Source organism: Rhodamnia argentea, chromosome 9, assembly GCF_020921035.1.
Source record: "Rhodamnia argentea isolate NSW1041297 chromosome 9, ASM2092103v1, whole genome shotgun sequence".
NCBI lineage: Eukaryota > Viridiplantae > Streptophyta > Magnoliopsida > Myrtales > Myrtaceae > Rhodamnia > Rhodamnia argentea.
In genome coordinates, this window is record NC_063158.1 from 13347026 (window position 1) to 13358608 (window position 11583).

General features: G+C 37.9%; 1 pseudogene; it reads left to right on the top strand.

Moving 5' to 3' along the window:
- The first annotated feature begins 5240 nt into the window (after positions 1–5240).
- LOC115757297 overlaps positions 5241–11583 on the top strand; it is a 54668-nt pseudogene continuing 48325 nt past the window's right edge.

Here is an 11583-nt window from a genome sequence, read left to right on the forward strand (position 1 = left end):
GAGCGTGGTGGACCGCCGTGAATCGCCATGTGCCACCACTCGAGTCCAACACCGGTTCCATCTGGATCCATTGAGTTCAAACTGGAAACATCATATTCACGCCATATTTGAAATATGTAATTTTCATTATTCGATTGATTTTCGTAGACAATGTTACCTATTTTTAGAAATTATTGACATTTAATTGATTTTCTTGACTATGTTTCCTAATTTCAACAAATTTCGCATATTTTCTAGCACATTAGAAAACTAACTCAATTTAAAGAATTTTCCCTTATCGACAATGTGCGCAATATCGGTAGTCCAATCTCCACCATTAGATACACCATCGATAGCATGGTAAACCGGATAATCCGATCCACAACCATGTAGATACGATTCGCTGATTTTATTCGTCACTAAATTTGGAGTAGATATTTTCTAAAAAATCATGCATTGTCTTTTGCATATTTTCGCATATTTTGAATGCATATTCCTCTATATTTGTTTTTCAATTCAAAAGCCCCCCAAAAAATAAAAAGAATCATCTTTAATTTAAATGTAGTAGTAAGATCCCATAGATAGCATTTCATATTGAAAGATAAGATTCACTAGAAATCTTATCTAATAGATAGTTGCATTTTAAAAAATCACATATAGATTAAAATTGCATTTGCATATTGACAGGATCTGTATATCTAAAAACATTTTGAAATAGGGATAAGATTTCCTATATAATATTAGGATTTAATCCAAATTATTTTCTATACAATTTAGGATAAATCTTCATTTAGAACAGATTTTGTTTCATTAATTTCTTAAGTTGAATTTCCATGAAAAATACAATATACATCATTTGCATATGCAACCATGTCATATGTTATGTCATTTATTTTGCCACGACATTTAAGTTACCATGTCATTTATGGTTGTCATATCGTTCATTTTATGCCATGTCATACATTCTAGTCACATTATTTTTGCATGTTGCATCTTTCCATGTCATTTCGCATGCCGCATGCACATTGCCACGTCATATAGTCTTATATGTCATTTTCATGACGTCATTATTTGCATATTATTTAGTAGGCATGTCCAGGTTCATTAATTTAGTTTATACGTTTAGGACACTCAATCTAAAATTGCATGTCAATTAGTTTACATATCATTTCACGCATAATATAGTTTTGCATCCCATGTAATGCACAATTATTTGTATGTCTTGCTGCATGTCATGATAATTAGGCCATTTAGATAAATGTGTTGCATGCCATTTTAGAATAACTGTTTTTTTTTTTTTGTGATTGCATTTTAGTATAATTGCATTGATGCATTGAATGCATTTTTTCATTATTGAAATAAGTGAAAACTCAAAAAAGAATGTTTTGATAAAAAGCTTGGGAATTAGGCTATGGCATCCAGATATGTCATTTCTATCCCTATCTTTGCATTTTATTTAGCACTTTGCTTATTGAGTGTTATATAATAATTGCACACTCACATGACCACCTCACTTGTTAGGATAGGTTAAAATGAATCCAGGCTGCCCACGTAAATGTTTTTCATAAAAGAAAAGGTAGCACAAAGACATTAGAGAAATCTAATATAATCAAGTTCTCGAACTCGTTTTTCTCTAGTTCGTAGAAGAAAATTAGTTTCTCCAGCTAGTTTATTTAGGTGTCTAATGGACCTATCAAAAATTGATTAGAGATGACTCCTATTGAAATTTTTTTGCATGATAAATATTAAATCCCAAGTTGCTATTTAGTATGAACTTAGGAGAGTTCAAGCTAAGCTCATGAACTTAGTAATCTATTAGCTTTAATTTGGTAGAATTTAGATCGTCACAGCTTGACCACTCCATTAGGGACTTGAAAAAACCTTAATGGACTTAGGCCCATTTTCATTTGTTGAAAATATTTTTGTTTTGTAGTGAGGACTCCAAGTAAGTCCCTAACGTTTGAGGTGCTATATATTTTTGCAGAATTGAAGTGACAAGGGGTGGTGCGATTGTTAACCCTTATTTTGTAGGGAGGTGTAGGAATGATTTTTCTAAGTTAAATATTAAAAGCCGTGTTTGATACAAGTTGTTGTGTCTGTTTTGCATTTACACTATACTTAGCATACATAACCTGTCGCCAAACCTGGGCAGAATAGGATTAATTAGGATGGTATTAAGGTGAAAGCCAGCCCAACTACAATCATGTAGCACGAATCGCCCATCTCAGTTTTGAAATTCTTTCCTTAGTGTCAAAGTTTACCATCTCTATTCACGACCATGCGACACAGGTCGGACCTTCAACTAGGTCGGAGTCATGAGGACCCGACTTAGTAACGACCACATCGATTCAGTCTGATAATGGTTGTGGCTCCACTTTGCTAAGCCATCTAGAGTAGAAATTGACTCAAAGGTCTTTTGTGCATACCCATGTGATTGTCCTCATTCCTTTTTGGTAGAGGAAGTGTTCTCATCTTTTGCTTTGTGATTTGCTTTCTTTACCATGCATTCGGTCAGTCCGTGATAAGTGTAGGTCGGCTATAGATTTTCCACCATGGTCATTTCATTTCGGAAGTTATACCCATTGAGCCCTTTGAAAAAAAGGAAAGGAAGATTTGTTTTTTTTCAGAGAATTTACTTTCAATTTGTGCATTTATTTTCCTAGTTGTCAGAGGTCATTATTTTCCCATTTTAAAACAAAAGAATGTCATCAAGCCGGAAAAAAGGGGATGATCAGATTGAGTTGTGGACCGATCACTTTTGCGGTCACGTGCTTATTGTGCTCCATTTCTTGTAAGTAATTACAAACCCTCGACCTTCACTAGTTCTTACACGGTGTAATAGGCAGATGTCGAAGTTGTACCTTGTTGATGTGTAGATAAAGCCCTATGGATCTCAAAAATCCAAGTAGTGTTACGAGGGAAGAAACGCTCGAGAAGATCATTCTAGACATCATTTGCAGAATTATGCCAGAGTTGCTATGTGACATGGCTGGTATAGTAGAATGAACTGAGACGCAAAAAAAACCCATCAACAAAGCACGGTTTATTCTGCAAAAAAAAAAAAGAAGCAGGGTTTATTTTTTGCCCCAACGGCCATGAGCATGGCTTGATGCCATGTTGGATAATTGTCTCCATCTAAAGAAGGAGAGAGTAGAGGGATAATCGGATGATCACTTGAGTGAAGAAAATATGAAGAAGCTACATGGATCGTGTGAGAGATAGTGTTACATGGAGATGATCACTTGACTTGAACAGCCATGAAGAAGAAACTCCACCTGGATCGTTGTTGACTCTAATACCATAAAAAATGGCAGAGAACGGGAAGATCACAATGTGAACTGATACAATAATTTTGTGTTCTAAATATACATATTTATACACCACTCACAGACTATATTTCCTAAATCTTCTCCAACATTTAAGGTAAGTACAACCAAAAGATTAACTAAGACAACTCATGGGATAAGGATGCCATGGGTGGCATATGATCACGCTAAGATACGCGAAGAAATCATCTTCACACGACATCGTCGATTTTGTCTTCTTGAATGAACTCTCAGCTCAAGCTGGTTCGTCAAGGACGTCTCTGGTTTGCAACGAACTGTTTAATTCTAGCAAAAAGGTAAAAATGAAGAACGAAAAATAAATATAAGAACCTTAAGGCAAAGTTTATTGGGGTTATTTTTTTGTATTAAAGGTAATGGGTATCTCCAAAAGATTGTTGAGTCGGATCTTCCAAATTGGTAAAATAAGTTATGCGGGGGAATTTTTTTTTTTGTTTTACAGAACATCACCCGCTTGTTCGGGAAATCCGTTTATAATTCAATGCGTTATTTAGTATGCTAATTTGGCGGTTTAAATATTGATCATTCAAGAATGTTGTTTTTTTTTGGAAAAAAGTAACCAACAATCCTAAACTATACCCAATTTAACATATTTATCCTAAATTTTTTTGTAATACAAACAACCCTAAACTTGTACTCGTTTGACATATTTATCCAAACTTTTTCTTATGACACAAAAAATCTTACACTTGTCTCTGTGTGACACATTAACCTTCAAAAAATCCTTCATTAGAGCTTCAATGAGAATCGGAATCATCACGTTGATATCGATTAGCGTAACGCCTTGTTGGTTGTTCCCGTCTCACCGAATTCTCTACGAAACCAAGGATTCTTTTCATTTGTCTTTGGACATTCTCTATTGAATGATCTCGCCTTTTGTTGTGCGCTTGTTCTAAAGTCAAACCTCTTGGAACATGATCATCCATTTTGTAGAATGAGATAGATAACAAAAAAGGAATCACTCAAACAAGTTCAACCTTGAGCTCCGATAACAACTTGATACGTGCGTGTTCCGTTGATGGGGATTTTCTAGTCAAGTGTATAGACGGTGTGTAAATATGGGATGATGTGAATGGAACGTAGAAAATGGTATGCAAATGCGGGATAAAACGATTACCACCAACTAGGATTAAAAGGCTTTTGACACACCACAGGAAAAAAATCCACTTTCTAGGGCTTAAGAAATCAAGGACTAACATTTTAAGGTGTAAAGGTTAAAACATCTCAATCAAGATTCAACAAGGTGCTTTGACTCTCCACCAGGAAAAATCCTCTTTCCAACGCTAAGGAAACCAAGGACTAATATTTTAACTCACGAAAACAAATTCTCATTCATTCACCAACCTGTGTTATAGTGGAGCACTCTTCTTCTCTTTATAAAGGGACTCGGACTTAGAAAATAGACAAACATTAAAGACATAGCCAATGCCCCTCGTACCCCTTTTGCGTTTATTTGAAAGGAAAACTCTTGTTTACTCTTCAGTGTAATTTAACTAAAATTTAAATTTAAATTATTTTTAGATGAAAGATATATTGACTGTCGCAATGTCTTTATTATTATTATTTTTTTGTTTTTTTGGTCGAAGAGATCCTTGTTTAAAAAAATTAATGAAACTTGCTTAATCTTTAGTGTAATTTAACTAAAATTTAAATTTAAATTTAAATTATTTTTAGATGAAAATACTCTTGACTGTCGCAATGTCCTGCCTACTGCTCTTTATTATTATTATTATTTTTTTTTTTAAAAACGGGTTGGAATGGATATCCTTGTCAGGCAGGAAAAATAATGAAACCTCAAGCGCTTATGCATCCAATTCAGGTCCGCATTTAAAAAGTTTAGTACACTTCAGTCAGTTGTTTAAAAATTTTCTCAATGATGCCTGCAACTGCAAGAGAGAGACTGAGAGAGAGTCAACTCCGTACACAATGGGAAAGGCCTCAAACCAGGCAAAGCCATGTGTAAAGCTGACACAGTACATTGGCAGACGAAAAGACGAAAACGCACGCTTCCCCAACCACTGTTTCTCTTCCTTCTTCTTCCTCCAGCCTCCTCTCCTCTTATTCAGCTCTCAGTCAGTCCAGTCAGTGACGGTCACCGGAGATTGATCATGGCCTGCCGTCGCCAGCAACGCCGTCAGCGTCGCCGGAGAGAAGGCGAAGGTGCCGAGCAGGAGATAACTCCTGCTAGTCCACCAAGCAGCCCCCACTTCTTCAAGATCGTACTCTCTCACACGCTCGAATCGGGAAAGCTTGTAAGTTCGTCCCTTCCCTCTTCCCAGTTCGTCACATACCCGTCAATTATCTTGATGACCATTTTCGATTTTGCCTTCGCCAACATGTGTCTCTTGTGCCGTGCGTGGCGTGTTCTTGAATGAAACTCTCACAACTCATGCCGTTTCGTCAAGGACGTCTCTGGTTCGCAACGAACTGTTTAATTCTAGCAAAAAGGGCAAAGTGAAAAATAAAAATCAAAGCTTTAAGGCCAAGTTCATTCGGGGTTTTTCTTCTTTCTTCCTGTGAACAAGGTAATGGGTATCTCCAAAAGGTTATTGACTCTGGTCTTTCAAATTTGTATAACAAGTTATGCGGCGGGTTTTCGTTGGAAATTGAACATGACCGCATTGTCTGTTGAAATTGTTTCATCTGCAGGGTAAAATGTAAAGAATCCTGTTTTTCTCTTTTTGGCATCTTTGAATCTAGCTTCCAATAAGGGCAATGGATTTACCGTAAATATTCATGACAGGGAATTCCGAAAAGCTTCTTAAGAAGATATGGAGGAGATCTCTCATGTTCGGTGCTTCTCAAGGTCCCAGGTGGTTCCACCTGGCCTGTGAAACTAGAAAAGAGTAGCAATGACATGGTTTGGTTGCGGAAAGGATGGCGAGAATTCATGGAGCATTATTCGATTGGTCATGGTCACCTCATAGTCTTCAAGTTTAAAGGGGACTCCATCTTCCATGTGATAATATTCGATAAGAGTGCTTCCGAGATTGATTATCCCTCAAGCATCAAAAGTGATGTGTCGAGCCCTGAGGGCGAATTCCTCTCGCAGAAAGAGGAAAATATCATCAAAATTGAAGATTCGGAGGGCTTCGTGCCTTGTTCGTGGCCAAGTCCAAACAGCTCGTCACGAGAATTTGGAGGTGTGAGTTGTGTTCCTTCTCGCCATAACTCTCTTTCTTCTCATGTTCAATTTCTTCAATACTTCTAGTAAGCTATTTTTATATGTTGATTGATGAAGTATGTGGAAAATGTAGTTAGTTATTTACTCCTAATTTGAAGGTGATGACGAATTTACTACATCAAGTTATCTTTTATCTTTACGCTATGGATTACGTTATTTTTCCATCGCTGCAAATGTCATAATCACTAAATCGATAAAATATAGTGCAGTTCTATCTCTTAAGTGCAGACAAAATTAATCAAATTGGATGCAGAGGAAGTCATCTTGAGCTGGTTTTCTGTGGTTCTACAGGTCCAAGGCGTTTCACCGCTCTTGAATTAGCCAGCCAATTCGAGTCTGACCATCCCTTTTTCAAAGTGGTGATCCGGCCTTCTTATGTTCAGAAGCTTTTGGTAGGATCCAGAGTTGATATGGCCTACTTATTTGTTGGTGTCATATGTCGAATTCAAACATGGTCACTGTTTGTATTTCATCTTATATTCCAGTTTTTACCAAGTTGATTTCGTTTGTGTAGGAAACCACATGACATGTTATTTTGCTTGAAATGTTCATGGGATTAGTCAAAGCCAAAGTATGAATCCTATTTATATCTTGTCTGAAAATTGACGGTTTCAGTTTTTTCCCATGGGCATATACTTCCCCATTTTAGACGCAAAATTGCAGGTTAATTGATTGTGATTAATGACTTCCATAGCAAGTAAAAACGTTTGATTGAAACTCCTGAACTCAGCAAAATTTGATCATAAATCTACGTTTCTTGCCTGTTTGTCTTGTGAAAGTATCGTTATCCTATCACCTTTCTTAATCATGTATTGGTTGTTCAAACACCTACTGGCAGAGCATCCCTCGTGAATTCTTCACGAAACATGTTCAAAAGAACAAGCAAATGGCGACTCTTAGGTACTCAGACAGATCATGGCAGGTGAAGCTGATTAGATATGAACCCAGAGATGCAGGATGTCTCTCTATGGGTTGGTCCTCATTTGCAAGGGAAACTGGTCTCCGCGTACGAGATGTCTGCGTGTTCGAGCTCATTGATAGGGAAAACATTGTCTTCAGAGTCTCCATTTTCAGCAGCAATGGTAAGGACCTGATCTATGTCAGTTGAGATGAACACTGGACGTTTCACTGGACACCGTCTAAATCACCTAGGAACTCAGTATTCCACGTTGCGACTCCTTTGTTCAGTTCAGCAGTGATTAATCAATTATAAGTGCACTCTTTTGCTGTTTTTTGTTCCTAAGACACGAGCCTTCGAAGATGATGAATTCTTCGTAATAAATCAAATGCACACTCGCTGATGACGCCACATTCACATCTAAATTTGCAGGTGTCAGTCACTTGTTGCTTTCAAGTTATGTTTCTGCTGATGTTCTTTCTACTCCTGATCTGTTTTCCAATACTAAAAAGCCTTTTAAGAAGCTTTTTGTTTTGATGAAATAATGATTTGGGAGTTGCCAAAATCTACTCGGTCACATCTTCTAGGAAGAGCATGAAAACTTTCTTGCATATTGATTTGCAATCCATTCTAAATTCTTTCAAAGTCAATTCATGAGAATTTCATACTGGTGCTTATGAGAATTCTCCTCTTTGCATTGCAGGTCGGATCCAAATTGAACAGTCTGATTGCCGAGAGAGCTCTTCGGAATCAGCTTTCCACACTTCTCCATATCTGAGCCCTGTCACTGCTCATGAAAAGCCTTGCGAATTTGAATCAGAGTATCCGTTTTTCAATATTGAGATGTCACCAAGACATTTTAACAGAAATGATGTGGTAAGCCAGAGCTCAACTTATCTACATCTTCTATGCTTTCGCTCGTGAATTTGCATGCTTATATTATGCTCGTTTCTTGTCATCGGTTCATCATCAAACTACTATGTGTGCAGACAATTCCATGGCAGTTTATAAATGCACACATTCAGAAAGGCCGTCAAATGGCGACTCTTGTTTACATGGGCCGATCATTTGAGGTGAAGCTCCGGGTCTATTGGCGCTGTCACAATGCATCCTTGGGGGCCGGTTGGTCCGTGTTTACAAGAGAAGCTTGCCTTGACGAAGGAGATGTCTGCAAGTTCGAGCTCGTCGATAGGGACAATATCGTGTTCAGAGTCTCCATTGTCAAGAGTGCAGAGAAAGAAGTGATTTGCATCGATTGAGATTAACAACGGGAAGTGTCGCACTTTAGGACCGTTTTCGATGTTGAGAGGAACTTGAGAAACAAATTAGCTGACACTAGTTTGCGCTCCCTTTACCTATTGTTGTGATTGCAAATCAGATGAATGTAAATCTGCTTGAATGAGAACTTCACGAGAGCAGCCATTGTTGCTTGGGAGAAAACAGGGGAAGATGAATATATTAAAGCTCATTTTCTTGCCCGATTTCCAAGGGAGGATGAGCAGCAGAGACGGAACCGTCACGTATTACTTTCTTAAATGATAGTAAGGTGTGAATATTTCGGTACATGAGCTGGCATAAGAGAGACACTGCGAGGACAAGTAGAGCTTCTACTTTACCACTCTAAAAATCGGGAGGATAGTATTAAATATTTTCATATATTTCGGATATCACATTGAATATGTATCGAAAATTTAAAGATTATATTTAAATAGGGGTGTCAATGGGCCAGGTCTCGGCCCGATCCAAGCCGGCGCGAAACTAAACAGTGCCAGCATCTGGCCAACCATCTTTGGGCCGGGTCGGGTCCAGTTGGTTTTTTTTTTTTGAATTAAAATCACTTGACATGTCCGTCGAATGAAAAAATATAAAAAATAAAAATGAAAATAAGATAAATTAAAAAGAAAACATGGGTGAAAAAAAAATCGGAATCGGGCCGGCCGGATCCTAACGGTACCAACCCGGTCCGGAAGGTCCGGAAATTAGGATGAATTTTTGGGCCTGGTTGGGTTGGGTCGAGCCAGGACGGATTTTTTTGACATATTTATATTTAACATATCAAAAATTTAAGGATCGCATAGCATGTTATGTTAAAATTTAGAGATTATATTGAACAAATCAAAAATTCAGAGATTCTATTTTACGATCAAAGTGGACGCGCACCTAGACATGGTGACCTTTGACATTACTTGGAAACTGAGCAAATGAAATTATTATTTATAGGGCTAAAATGGAAGTAAAAGGGAAATTCTTCCCAAGGTCCCCAAAAGCTGGATAGTGGGCCAAACCGGCCCATTCCAATGTGCCCAACCATTGGGCGACAACCCATGCTGGGCTCTCGACCCGAGTGAGTCGCTCGTTTTGGCCCACTGTGGCCCTGTTGACAGCGTGAGGCACGAGGCACGACGCCGAGTTGGCACTAGAAATGCCACGTGGCGCGCCAACACCAAGCACCTCGACCACTTGGCCGCACGCCGCGTGGTGCTGACATGGATTTTATTTGCAAAACTAATAATCCAATACTTTCATCTTTTTTTAAAAAATTAATTCCCTATATTTTAATACGTCTAATCAAGTCCTATTTTCACAATTTATCAAGTCAAGTCCGTCCGACGCCAAATTCGACTAAATTTAGCTGTCGTATATGTGAAACGACGCCAAAGTATAGTGCGGAGAAAATATGCCAATGCCGATGCCAGCATGGACGTGAATAGAAAACTTTAGTCAATATCAACAATGTCAGAATGTAGCATGGATAAAACTTAGCTAATGTCGATGACTAAGCGGACATTCATATTGAAAAAAGTTTAATTACGTCACACGACTACATCAACCGACAATTACGCCAGCTAGATAAAATCTAAAATACGGGGACTCAACTAGGCACGCGAAAGTATAACGGTAAAAAGTAGAATTTCTAAAAATAATAGATGACCAAATTTGGTTGGGTACAACTTTTTCATTCGATATATGATCAATATGATTCTCGAGGTGAACGGAAGTCTGCAAACGAACATTCCGGAAATTCAGATCTTCGAAAAAAGTGTCGGCATCACGTGTTCCCGTGAATGGGCCGACCGGATCGAGATGAAAAGTCACGATACCTCTCTCTATCGAGAAAACTCCCATCCAAGCGATTTTTCAAGGCACTGCAAAGCTCACGACCAAATCGACGTGATATTCTTACAATGTGCGACCAAATTGTACAACCATATCATGGTTTTTATGGAGGTTGCATTTTGGATCAAAATTTGTTTGAATATGGATATAAAATAGCACGTCCAGCCTTTGGAGGCATCATCTCATAGCGATATAAATATTTAAAAAAGTAAGTGAATCTTATTTGGAAGAATCAATATGAGATACGATGCTAATTATTCAGTTTTGAGAGTTAAGAATACGTCAATGTATAGGAATATTAACAACAAATACTTCGTGGGCACTTCTTTAACATATATAAACTTGCTATTTAATAATCAAATAAAAGCAATTTTTCACTTCTAGACATAAAAAAAAAAACAAAACAAAATTTTCTTTTGAAAATGAGTGTATTGGTCGATCTTCAGAATTGAGACTTTTTTTTTTTATTAAGACCTATTTGACAAGCCCCTTATCTGCTCCTTAACGTGACTCGCATATAGTGCGATGTACTTACACTTTATGAGGCCGTTGCCCTTGACAGCCACTTGGGCGAGGGCAGCCCTCCCCCAAGCATGCCCAAGGGAGGCCACTGCCCTCGATGGCCGCTTGAGAGAGGCGATCCCTCACCCGATCTTGCGAGGGTCGACCTCACCTATGGCCAGCAAGGCAAGGCCGCCCAGCCCTTGCCGATGGTCGGTTGGTCGACAAAAAGGGAGGAAAAAAAATAGAAAAGAAAAAAGGGAAAAAAATCAGAAAATGTAAAAGACAAAAATACATTGTCCTTTCTTTAAAATAATGAGGGCACTTCAGGCTTTTCTTTGAAATAAAATCGACTTCAAGCTTTTATTTGAGAAAATAAAAGCAGTTTATGTCCTTATTTGAAATTTTTCCAAATACTTATGAACGTTTGTGGTAGCACGTGTTTGTTCCCAAACTTTCAATCATTATGAAATATAGCCATGAACTTTCGTTAACTTAGTTATATTTTTTGTTAGCATGTGCAATGCACATAACTTTTACGAGGTAAAAGTATATTTTCA